Below are 13,870 nucleotides of genomic sequence, written 5' to 3' on the forward strand. Positions count from 1 at the left end.
AGATTAAATAAAATAATTTGAATTTATATTTCATGATATCTTGCTTTTTGAAATAAACAGATAAATTAAATGTAAAACTGTCTGTATATTTTGTTACAATTTTACTTTCAATATATTGTTGTGAATATGTTATAAAAATACCGATCAGTGACAACAATGCACAACAAACACGGAACTGTGACTCTGTACCGTCAATACACCATTATTATGATTGCCAGCTGTGCGAGAGATTTCGGGGCAATGAGTTTGAGACATTTGTTCATTCTTTGTCAGTGTACAAAAATCTAAAAATGGGTTAACTAGTGTTAAAAATGCTCCAGTTGCAACATAAGTAATCACTACCACTATCAGCATCACTACTGATGCTAATGCTAGTGTAACCAGTACTGTGTGATGATCAACCTATTGCTAGTGCTAGTGACCATGCAGTCAGTGAAGTAGATATTTCTGATCTTGGCAATCTTATTAGTGGCACTTCCAGACCAGTTGTCTCGGAGTTTCCCCAAAGTGAATATGCTGGTATTGAGAGAAGTTTTACAACTTCATGGTACAATAAATCTGAATGGCTAGAGTACAGTGTGGAGAAAGATGCTGTATTTTGTTTTCCTTGCAGACAATTTTCGAGTTCTGGTAAAGAATGTGTATTTACCAAAAAGGGCACTCACAACTGGAAGAAAATATCAGAAAAACTTAGTAAACACGCGATAAGTTCATCTCATTTGTTTTCAGTTACTAAATGGACTAATATGGAACATTGTAAGCATCAGTAATCACACAGATTTTCAGTTCACACAAGGATCTGATTAACAAAAATCGACAGTATTTATTTAAGATAATTGACATACTGTTGTACTTAGCAAAGCAGGGTTTAGGTATAAGAGGACATAATGATGTTGAAGAATCGTGCAGTAAAGGAACCTTTCTGGAGTTATGTGAAATTTTTTCGAAACACGAACATTTCAAAAGTAAATTCAGTTGTTATTATAATCTGACCAGTGGAACTGTACAGAACGAATTGTTAGAGATATGTTATAATGAAACAGTGACAAAAATTGTTGAAGAAATTAATGATGCGGGGTTTTATGCACTTCTTGTGGATGAAGCTAAGTCTCATAAGTGCCAAGAGATGAGTAGGCTATATGTGTTAGATAGCTAAGGGATCTGCTGTAAAGGAAAACTTATTAGGAACTTCATGTACTGGTAGTGCACATAATTTCAGTCACATGTTAAGAATTTGGGGATCACAGCATTAATGATTGGGCAATCTTATGATGCTGTTATGGCGGGTGTTAATAGTGGATTGCAGGCTTTAGTTCATGAAAACCTCAAGTATGCATCTTACATACACTGCATGGCTCACAAATTAAATCTTGTTATAGTTTCTACTTGCTTGTTATGGATTTAATATAATGAGTCATTATATGAAATTTTCTCTCATCCCGATACGCATGTGCAATTTGTGGATATTCAGAAAAAGCTTAAAATAAATAAGCATGAAATCAACAAACTCAGTGATACTCGCTGGGCTTTGATTTCCATTAAAGCAACATATCCTGCAATAGTAAGGGTGCTAAAGAATACATCTAGTAACTTAAGACACCCAAGATGTTCAATTGCTGAAGAACTGCTACAAAATATTCAATCCTCAGATTTCCTTGTGTTTCTGATATTTTAGAACGTCATTTTTCAAATACAAATGTTGTACGTAGATCACTACAGCGTCTCAATTCATGTATTGCTTCCTGCAATCTGGCAGTTCAAGGGGCTATTGGAAATTTGGAGTCAAGTAGGAATGAAAAGATGTGGTTGGAGATGTGGGAAGAAGTAATAGAATACTGTAACAATAATAATTTACAACATTTTCCTAAAGATATTTTGAAAGAGAATGACACATTTACAGAGCAAGAAAGATGTAAATACAGACTAAAACGACCTCGCACAATTTAAAAAAAAATTTGATGACTATATTGTTAGTGAAACTGTGGGGCAAAGATACAGGAAGGGCTGACAGTGCATCAACACAGAGTAAGAAATAGCTTAAGTGTTTGTATTACCCTGTACTTGACATGCTATTAGCAGAAATAAGATTTTCAGATGGAGGTATGATATTAGCAATGTCATGTGAAGAATTTTTGAGATTGAGATATTGAGAAGGCGCAAGATATTTTATTGATCATTCATTATTCAGTGCCACAAACAAATAAGAGAATGTTAGAAGCTGATATAGATATTGCTAGGAATGTGGTAAGCACTAAACTCAAAGAGGACACTTTGCAAGTAATAATAAGTGAACTTCTGGATAAAATAACAGCTGATGTTCTTCCAAATGTTAATAGCATTAAAGCTGCCTTAAAACTGCGAAACATGCAAAAGGACTTTCTCAACAATGTGCAGAATAAACAAATGGCTTCGGTCAACAATGACACAGGATCGATTGTCAAACTTATTGGTTCTGTATTCGGAAAGTGATATTGTTCAGTGCCTAGACCGTGATGTGAATGTTGATAAATACATGCAAAACAGAAACAGAAAATTCACACAGCAATAATTCAGTGAATTTCTCAACACAAAACAGTTTCTGATTTATTTATCTATTTATGTCCATAACAGGACAAAGCCCCAATTATAATAGACAGTACAGATAAAAAAAAAACATGTTGTTGTTGTTTTCTAATGCCAGGCGTTTGACAATAAAGTCATTTGACCTCTTGCACTCCAATACTTTTCAAAGATATTATCATGACCAGCCACTGAAAAATGGCAAGTTGTAGCCGATTTAAGTGAACACCATATTTTAACGTTTTGGTGGCTACTTCATTCACACACAACCCCCAGAATGTCTGGAGGACCACACCTGCTGTTGGTCGACGGGTCCATTGGACCTAGCTGGGAGATCTTATTGATCACCAAAAAAAAAACATAGAATTGCATATAACACGAAAAAAGAGGTAAAACAGATACAAGTGTAATATTCACGTATGCATACATACCTAATATTCTAGATGTCGGGGTCGATGTTTTCGCACATTTTCAAAGGTACCTCCTTTTGCTTCAATGCACTGTTGCGCTCAGGCGTGAATTGCGCTTATCGCTCGGGAGAGTTGCATATTGTTCTTTATGCCGCATCCAAAATACAATCGATTAATGCTGCTCTCGTTTCCCCGTTCCTTTGCTATACCAAGTCTTTCATCCAACCTCATAGACAGTAAATACTCTTCGATATGGTACCCTTCTGTTCGGAAAGTGTCGTTAATGTTCAGCAATGGCACGCAAGGTACTTCCATTGCACAAACCATAAACATACACAATATCGGCATAGTCTGTAGTCGAAAACTTATAAGGCATCTTGAAAAACACAACTTAACACTTCCGATAACTGTATCTGTATAACTACTGTACTGTAGGTAACTGACTGAACTGCTGTGAACTGATAAGTGATAGTGTATTTGTTGTGACATTTGTAATGCCTCACCACCCAGTTTGTTTCTCTTCTCTTATCTACATCGCTCACAATGCAGATTCCAGTGTTACCTCATTCATTGCGATCAATGGGTGACCTTGTCTCATATCAGCAGCATATGGTAACGTCTGATTCACATTGGGGTGAGACGTTTTACCAAAAAAATGCATCTAGCTCTGCCATCATTCGAAAACAGACCTACGTTCATATGAACTTTTTCACTCAAAATGGCCTAAGATATCGTATCCTAAATTTTTTACCTTTCCTCGTGAATCACCCTGTATAAGAATAGTAATTATACTCATGACATAATCAAAAGCAATACCATATACTTAACCTCTATCACTCAGTCAACACATTTAATGGACAATTCTGTTTTCTTTAGTCACAAAGAGTAGGCTATGTGAACAATTGCATGACATGTAATTCTTTGTTTCAGCAAAGACTTGTGCCGGGCCGGGTATAGAAGTAGAAGAGGCAGTGTGCTCCCCTCAGGCTCTGGAGCATCGGAAGTAAAGAAGTGGTTGTATACGTTGATGCCATCAATTTTTTTGGAGCCATTTGTTGCTGGAAGAAGATAAAATATTTTTCTTTTCTTCTATAGCTCTAAGCCTGTAAGAAATGTAGATAAATATCCACATCCCAATAGGTTGTTAGGTTCAGCTAGATTTATTATTAATTTATGTTAGGTTAGGTTTAGTGTAGTTTATGAATAATTTAAGTTAGGTTATGTTCTTTTAATTTTCCTAACCTACTAAATTAATCTGGATCTCTACCGCAATTAGATGTATTTGGCTAGTGAAAAAAAAAATGAGGAAGATTGTATAAACAAGGCATATTATATCAGATATCATTATTCTTTCCAGTTCGTTTACAAACACCCCTACTGAAGTAGCACCAGACATACCAGAAGTACCTTCACAGGTTGTAGAGGAGGAGGAAGTACAGGACGTGGAATTTCTATTGGAAGAGACTTCTGCTGCCACCTCCAGTTCGACGAGTATGAATGGTAGAGCTTCTAGAAAGAGGAAGGAAAGTGACAATGGTGTGCTGAATGAATACTTAAAAAAAAAACTACATAGTGGGGAAAAAAAAACTTCAACCATGTTATTTCTGGAAAGTTTACACGAGGATGTGGAAAAACTTAGTGAAAGAGGTCGAAGGGCCTTCAAACTTAGAGTTCAAGAAATTCTGAACACCATGTTAGATGATGAAGGTAGTGTTTAATAAAAAATAGTGTTGTTAAATTTCTTCTTTTTACGTTACATTTTTATGCTTCCTTATTTCTTATATTTCCAGATTGAATTTCGAAGTCAAAGGTAACAATTTTTTTGTGATATAATGAGTAGGGCAAGATATTCATACATAATATTTGAACATTTTATATCAGATTACAACCTAGTCTATATAGGCCATACCGGTGTTAGGTAATAGTCATAATAGTTTTTATTTTGCTTATGTTACAATGATATTGTTATTAATACTGCATTGGTATATCCTATAAGTTGTCTAAAGTTCTTGCCCAGATAATGAGTAAGTTTACATTAGGATAAGTTTATGAAAATATATATGGTAGGCCTACTTTATTTTATCATGAAACACAGTGACAAAGTCTCTGTAACAATGAGAATAAAAACATTTCAATATACAGTATAAGGAAACAAACAGAACATATGTAAGGCTTATTCTCAATGTTATCAGAATATTATGAAACAGAAGTTTTACACTCAACACTGAAGTTAAATATCTCAGCATGATTTCTAAAGTTCAATAAATTAATTCTAAAACTAGAGAATTCATCAAGTCCTTTCACTCAGTAAGTATGGGAAGAGCTTTCTTAATTCAGAACTTGAGGTTGAGGTAATAATAGCTAGTTGTGAACTGAAAGTTATATTTTGAAAGTTCTGCAAAAAAAATAAAGTGTTAGTTATTAATAAAATACCAAATACCAATTTTTAGTCATGTGAGTCTAGACAGCTCTTTTAGGACGAAAAATTTCACGATCAAGATATCGTAAGTTATAGCATTGAACAGAACAAATAAATCAACACATTTTACTTATACTCACAATTCTCCTCAAAATTCTACATCAGCTCTCAAATGTAGGATCTAATAGTGGAGAATTTTTAGTGAACAGCAAGAAGCCAACAGGTACCATACTCAAACTTGTTCATTATTATCATACTGATTTTTAATTTTCTTTCAAAACACAAATATCTTACTTTCAGTATTAATACACTGGTGTAATACAAAGACTTCTTAAATGTTAAAGGAATGCATACTGTACCATATTGATAAATTTTATTTTGCTCACTAATATAACGAGTTTGTTTTGATATAGCTACTCATTTAAGGTGGCTGGAACAGTGTAATGATCGAGACCGAGCTGATTTTTTTCCTTTCATAATATTAGCGAAGTTGCACTTTAATTTATTTTCCACTACACTTATTGTATTCCACAGAACTTACATTAGCACTGAAGTTTTAAAATGTAGAAAAACTCAAGAGTTACACAAATTTTTGGCGAGATGAGATGAGGCCAAGAATTCATCATAGATTATTTGAAATTTGCTTTAAGGTGGTAAAAAAAAAATAACTCGAAGGGGGAGGGGGATAAAAACCAACCAGGTAATCAGAGTGGCCTCTATAAAAATATACACTATATAACAAACAGATTAATTCGATTTACATGCATATAAAATTCATCACTTGAGTTACAAACAAATATACATTGCAGTGATATGCAATGAACTACGCAAATGCCTTAGTACTATTAAATATTTTATCTATAACTGGTTTCAAAACTGGTCTTAATTTCATTGTTCTTATCAATCTAAACAATGGCTTTTTACACAGCACTGAATTAAAAACTTTTGTGCGAGATCGTGCGTATTTGCTTGGTTTCCGCACAAAACCAACCCGCGGTAAGTCTAAAATTCCACATTCAGTATTCCCAACCGAAAGACACATAACAATTTCCCTCTTCTTACCGCTTAAGTGACATATTCATTTTACTGCTTTAGGCTTTTAACATATTATTTTTAGAGACATTCAATATAGTAATAATTATAAATTGGAAACTTACCACTGCAATTTCACCTAAATTGCACTGTTAATTATTGTTTTTATACATTTGCAAAAATTAAGTAAACTCTAAAACTCCACTAAAGTTACTGCATTTCGTGATGCATGTAACATTAAGGAAGCCGTTTGTTTAAAGTTCGCATTTATAGACTGGGGGGGAAAAAAAGACAGACGTATATCACGGCCTGCTGGAGTATAGTAAACACAGAAAAAAATTTTAAAGCAACAATGTTGAAGATAGATATTTTTGTTTTCCAAAATTGCCGTCATTGAACAGAAACCAAGATGGAGATTTCATTGCAACTAATTAGAAATTCCTCTTTCAGGTATGTAATAAACGATCTTCGCACAAAATAATGTACGATACACGAGCGGTATGTTTTCTTTCAATTCTCGGAAATTAAAAAAGCTAAACTATGTTTCACTTTTTCAAACTTTTCCTCGAACATGAAAACTTCAACATACCGCTCTTGTAACGCATATTACTATTTCACATTAGCAACCATAAAATCCATAACTTACATTCATTCATTTATAACTTGTTCACAAACAATACATGACAAAGAAAAGGCGTACAATTTAAAATTGAATTTAGATACCAGTAATGGATAAAATATTGTATAGCACATGAGAGTGAAGAGATTTTATGCACTCTTGGAAATTATCGCCCAAGCTATAAAATCCAATTTTACACTCTTATACTATAAATTACTATTAAATAAATGAAGGAAACATGCGTTAACCTAACTTAAGCCTGGTTCAGACGGTGCGTGTTTCTGTGATGGATTCCAAGGTAGCTGTGCGGATGGGTAGCCTGCGTGCTGACTGGCTGGCTCCCGTGTTGCCTACGGTGATGGTAGTTGTTCACACGGAGCTGGCTCTTTTCACAGTTCAAATTGGAAAATCATCTGCTGCTTCATCTGCTGCCAATACTCATGGTCAGAAAGAAACTAAACCGTGAGTGGAAAACAACTAAAGTCCTACATTAACAGTAGTAAATGTCGTAATAAAGTAATTAAGCCATAAGTGCAAAACAGCTAAAGTCCGATATTTAATTGTCGTTTCTTAGAAACTAGAAAATATAGAAAAAACAGGTTTAGTTGGAAAACAACGAACATGGCGACATGGTTTCAGTGGTGATATTATATGATCATCTTTGGTTTCCAGCCTGCAAACCATCACGAAAAATAGCAAGGAACCTACCCTCGAAATCCAGCAAGCTAACCATCCACGGAGACACCAGAGCGCATTACTTCCGGTGAGTGACCACGCAGGCGACCCATCCGTGCAGCCACCTTGGAATCCATCACAGAAACACGCACCGTCTGAACCAGGCTTTATTCTAAACTCTCCAAATAAATACAGTAATTATAATCTTATTATCATATTCTATATGCAATTCCTTACCATATTAATTATGATTTGTCAGGCATAATGTTCAAACAATATGTGATATATTTGCTCCAAAATGGTACCGGTAAATGATAAATTTAAAAATGGTTAAGAGTCTTAAAACTCTACTGCTTGTCTATTCCCCTTGTGTAACATAGTCTCTGTTGAAATATTCTTTAAATCTGTCTCTAATTTCTCGTGAGCAACGACTTGAGGCATTCACATTTGTTTCTGTATTGCTCTGTATCTCACTGGTTAGGTTCACAAAGGCAAAAGTTCATCACACACTTTCCCAACTCTGTCCAATATCATGTTATGTAGAACACACGTAGCCTTTTTATTATTTTGTCTACATTCTCAGGTTTAACTGATATAGGTGTATGAAAAATTCTAAATTTGGAAGCCAATAGCCCAAAGGCACACTCTACACTGCTTCTTGCATGTGACAATTGAAAGTTGGATATTCTCTTGTCAGGAGTGAGGCCCCGCCTTGGATACAGTTTCATTAGATTAGGCAGTAATCTAAATGCCTTGTCGGCCACTATCACATGAGGTGAAGTTGGTCCTCCAGTGTACAGTGGCTTATCATCTGGAAAGCCTATCTGTTTATTAATTATTTTCTCCCCAAATGCAGAACTTACAAATACCCCACCACCACTGTTCCTCCCAAATGATCCAACGTCAATGACAATGAAACGTAGATCTGCAGACACAAGTGCCATGAGGATAATGGATGTATACATCTTGTAGTTAAAATATAAAGATCCACTGTTGTCTGGCTTTTGCATCCTCACATGCTTCCCATCTAATGCACCCACGCAATTAGGAAACTGTTTCTTTGTTTCAAATTTGTGTGCAATGGTAGCCCAGTCTTCTTTATTTGGGAATACCAAGAATTTCGGCTACAGTGATGAATAGATTCCAGGGATAAATCCACTGATAGTATTATGTGCCATCCTAAATCTGTAGCCAGGAACCTTTAAAATAAATATGTTCATTGTTAATTGTGGTGCATTAAAAGTGAGGAATTAACATTAAGATACATTGATAAGAGATGTGTTCATGTACATAATTAGGTCAGTTATGTTTTAAGCAATGCAGAATATTCTCTTGATTCTGTTCTCTGGTCCAGATGAATGTATTTGAATACCGAATACTTGTATTAAGTCGAATTTTAGCTTGAATAGAATGAAGGTAAGTCTTTTCTTGAATTTGTGCTGCTAACTGTTTACTAATTGAATAATGAATTGCAGAGTAAATTTTTTAGGTGATACAAAAAACTGATTATCTTCAAAAGCGTTTAGTATTTCGAAGTGATTATTTCTTTATTAAAGCATAATAATAAATTCTAATGTATGACATACACGAACTTCAATTTTTTTCTTTACTATTTTCTGGAAAAAAGTGTGAATTGCCTGAACATGTGGGATTTCAGCAATTCACGACCAATAACAATCATTTTATTTCTTGAAAACAATTTTAGGTAGGAAAGAAGACAGAGAAGGCCATTTTTGTATATTATAAATATATATATATATATACATACATATATAAGCCAAGACATTGAAAAAAGTACACAAACATACTAAATTGTGCCAATACATACTTACTTATGGCTTTTAAGAAACCCAGAGGTTCATTGCCACCCTCTTGTAAGCCCACTATCAGTCCCTATCCTGAACAAGATTAATCCAGTCCCTACCATCATATCCCACCTCTCTCAAATCCATTTTATATAATCCTCCCATCTATGCCTCGGCCTCCCAACTAACACTAACAAATTGTGTGAATAGCACATGTAATTCTTCAAATTCCTGTAAACCTGTAAAAAAAGAAAGAAAAGCAAACTGACTTTTTATTAATTACCGATACTAAAAAATTCCACATGCCCTAAACTTGCGACCTCACTGCAATTCACTGTAACTTAAGCTATTGCCATTGTGAAATGCACACTGAGCCTCAACCCCTCAAAGGCCTATGTATGAATATTACAACTATATGAATAACTGAATTTGAGAAAAACTACTTATGACTTGTTGGGTTTCTGCAGTTCACGATTCAATTTATAACAAAGAATAAATGCACCGTGTATTAAAATATAGAACACCGAAGGTGCTTATAAAGTAATTCGTCCTGGGAAATTTATTTTAATGCAATAAAGATAGACTTAAGTTATTTCTTAAATTTTCTGTGGAATTCTATTACTTAAAGCAAAACCGTCAAGAATACATGGCCACATCTCATATCAATTTATCAATATTAAGGTACGGTCACACGTCGCTACTTTTGCAGCGCTACTTTTATACTGCAGCTGCAAAAGTTGCGTGTCGTGTTCACACGTAAGCCAAAAGTAGCACGCTGCACGCTACTTTTCGTGCTGCGCAACCCGACTGCTGCAAAAGTTGCAACTGGAGGTTGCGAGTCTGTTCACACGCAAGGCGCTACTTTTGCAGCCGCAGTCATGCTGCAGGTTCCCATCTCAGTGTTGACTTCTCAATATAGCCTACATTTTGTGGTTATGTTCGCATTATTAAGAAACTCATGCGAAAGCTTCCTTATCTATTATTTGCTTTTCTGTCGTATCTAGTATTCAGAAATTGACATTATTTTGACTATAAAGCTTTTAAAAACGCCTATATACTTAAATGATAACCAACAGTATATTCACGTAATCAATGTTGGCAACCCTCCTGTCTGGAACTACGCTACGGAAAATTTAAAAAATGAATTATATCATCAGTAATTATGCTCAGACTGTGTTGTGTATTCAATAACTGTTACAAATAATTTATTTTCATCACATTTAACATTAAAATATATCCAAACAATAAAAGTATTATTGGCACATTTGGGTGGTAACACTGGTTGCAACCGCAGCAAAAGTTTCAACAAAACCGATATCAAAAATGCTGGAGCTGCAACCCTGAGAACCCTGTTCACACGTCGCTACTTTTAAGTTGCGTGCAGCATGGAAAAGTAGCGGGCAGCAGGTTCGGCAGCCGCTATTTTTCGGGTTGCACCGTTGTTCACACGTCGCAGTACGAAAGTTGCGCAGTTTTTTGTACTGCAGCGCTGCAAAAGTAGCGACGTGTGATCGTACAGTATAAATAAATATGTCCTACAGTCCATTGTTATTAATTATTGGGGAAAATTTTAGAACATGGATTGCACCTTCCATCCCCTCCCCAAGTCACTATGGGACGGTGGGAATTATGGGTAATGAAGGGTGGGGGGCATGCCAACATAAGCTGTGAAGGGAAAAAATTACCTGCTGGAGGGTAATTTCCCTCTTCCTTTCCCTCCTGTCTTCTCTCTCTCTCTCTCCTCCTTTTCTTTCTCTCTCTCTCTTTATCTCTTCATGGGGTGGTATTCTGTTCTTCTATGTCCTTGTTGTATATGTTGTTATTCTTCTTCATGTGTTCATCTTCATTGTTGAATCCTCTAGTCCTCAGCCCTCAGCAGCCGGAATCCTCAGTAGTCTCTCTGGAGAACACGTGTTCTTGGTAGAAAAAATTCGGAACTCGTATATATGTTCACGAAGAAGAAAAAAGTGCAACATGCGGGTTGCAAGTGTCAATCATCAAGAATAAATTAATGTGTAGACGTGATGGTATTTAAGATAAATCATCATGAAAGCAATATTTTTTCGCTTGTAATAATGTTGAGGGATATATATGTTATAATGAAGCGATTTTAAGTTGTATTTTAAGTGCATAAATTAATGTAAATTCATGCGACTAGATGGCGGGCGGGCGGGCGGGTGAGTGAGTAAAGGAGCGTTGAGTTAACGGGACTTAAGCCACGAAAAGCCAATCAGAGAAAGAAGGGGTGGCGAAATTAACAGGTGACGCTGTTATTTGTCTATGCGCTGGACATCTTGGCGTGGCGACAGTTTTGTGCCGACGTGCGAAAGGGTTGGATGTGCGACTGTGTTACTCTACCAGGAACATGGAATCGTTCGTCGATATTTTCGCCGTGCATAACTTTAGGAGCGATATCAGTAATTTGATACGGTTTTTGCAGCAGAAAGGGTTATTAGCAAGTACGTACACTTGCCCTAAATGTGGTGGCGACATGAAATTAACTTCGCAAACAGATACTGGTGATGGGTTGTCAAATGCGCATCATGTTTTCCAAAAGGCACTTTTCAGTGCCAACACCCCTCGTCAGGGCTTGCAGCCCCGACACCCCGCTTTTTTCGTCATGTGCTACACGTCGGATCATCATCGGGGCTTGCAGCCCCGATACCCCGCTTTTTTCATCATGTGCTACACGTCGGATCATCATCGGGGCTTGCAGCCCCGATACCCCGCTTTTTTCATCATGTGCTACACGTCGGATCATCATCGGGGCTTGCAGCCCCGATACCCCGCTTTTTTCATCATGTGTTACACGTCGGATCATCGGCGCGATGTTTACGGAGATCGTCAGTGGCCGCCATGGTGTTTCGAGGTGGCGCGTGTCTCGGACGGAGCGAGATGAAGCGTGAGAACGCGAGAGAGGGAGGAGTCTGCAAGGAAAGTAGCTAGTTGCATGGTAGGTGCGGTGGGGGTAGAGGGGAAGGGTGCAATCCATGTTCTGGAGTTTAGCCAATTATTGTGCATTAACAGTTACGGTAGTTATTAATATTAATGAAATGTTATAGGCTATACCTATTTCGTTGCTGTATTATTTCAAAATGTTATTCCATGTATCAAACTGCACTCACTGTATGTAAGGTTATATTAGGTCTTTGGTAGGTTAGAGTGTAGGTTAGGTTAGTTTAATTTAGTCTTAATTTGTCCGAATTTATTTACAACATAAGTCATACAGCCTTATGCTACGAAATTTATTATAACTTATTACTTTCCACAAAATGGCATGAATACTTTTCGTTATGTAAATACTGAATGCCACTTTCAAACCTCCAATTAAAAACATGTATATGCTTACCTGAAAGTTACAGTCAGCCTTTCTTCGAAACTTATGCTTCTCCTGAAATCTGTGTCCTCACTTTCTCTATTATCTCCTTGTATGTATTAATGGACAAACGATAATAATTCTTAAACCTCTTGTTCACTGCGATCGCCTACTTCTTTATCTCCTCTTCAAATATTCATGTATGAAAACAATATCATGGATGACAATATCTTCACCTGAGGCACGTGAGCTGTCCCTCTATTCATTTTCTCGCTTCACAATATGATTTTCATTATTCTACTGTTTACGTTTGAACTATCTCTGTCGATCGATATTCAGTGTGACATGGAAAACAAATTCCGTGTGATGGCAGTCGGTTGCTCTTTGTCGATGATGCTCATGTGAAAGGGCACTTACTGTTATATGTGTGCTCTGGGCTAATACATTTCGCATCAAATTTTTGTTTATCTCAGTATTTGTTATCTGGAATTCAGTATATGGTACTTTACGCAAAATAATATAGAATATTTATTTATTTAAAATTTTAGGTAGGTATTTTACTTGAAAAAATGGGGACTTTTTGCGTGGCATTTGGAGACTTTCAGCATTATCGTGTTGGCAGCAATGAGAGCAGTTGTGCGAATTACAATTAGAGATTGGTCGGAGTCGTTCATTGATGCGAGCTAGCTCTTTGACTCCCGCTCCTTTTGAGGAGTCGTTCATTGAGAGTCGTTCAAAAGAGCGGAGCGGTACAGTACCCGCCCTCTTTCTCAACCAGCTCGCTCCTAGTGATCACTCACACCACGCTTCACCACCGCACCGCTCCGACTCTTCTACGATAACTGCAGGGCGGGTTGTTAACTGTATGACACAGTACACATGCTTCTCAATAGATGCATTGCAATAGACATTCGAATCGGTTTGCATCGGTCTGTGAATGCGGAGAAAAGCTTCTTGTACACGTACAGTAAGGTAAGTTTCCATGTTATCCCAGAGGGAGAGAGCCCATTTACATTACTTACGCTATTTTACGAA

General features: G+C 36.5%; 1 long non-coding RNA gene across 1 annotated transcript; it reads right to left on the reverse strand.

Moving 5' to 3' along the window:
* Positions 1 to 4,663: 4,663 nt before the first annotated feature.
* Positions 4,664 to 13,121, reverse strand: LOC138715438 (uncharacterized). The gene is made up of 2 exons (XR_011336339.1): positions 12,869 to 13,121; positions 4,664 to 8,913 (listed from the first exon to the last, which is right to left on the reverse strand). It is a non-coding gene; the product is annotated as an uncharacterized lncRNA (long non-coding RNA).
* Between the last annotated feature and the right edge of the window lie 749 nt (positions 13,122 to 13,870).

Source organism: Periplaneta americana, chromosome 15 (assembly GCF_040183065.1).
Source record: "Periplaneta americana isolate PAMFEO1 chromosome 15, P.americana_PAMFEO1_priV1, whole genome shotgun sequence".
Classification (NCBI taxonomy): domain Eukaryota; kingdom Metazoa; phylum Arthropoda; class Insecta; order Blattodea; family Blattidae; genus Periplaneta; species Periplaneta americana.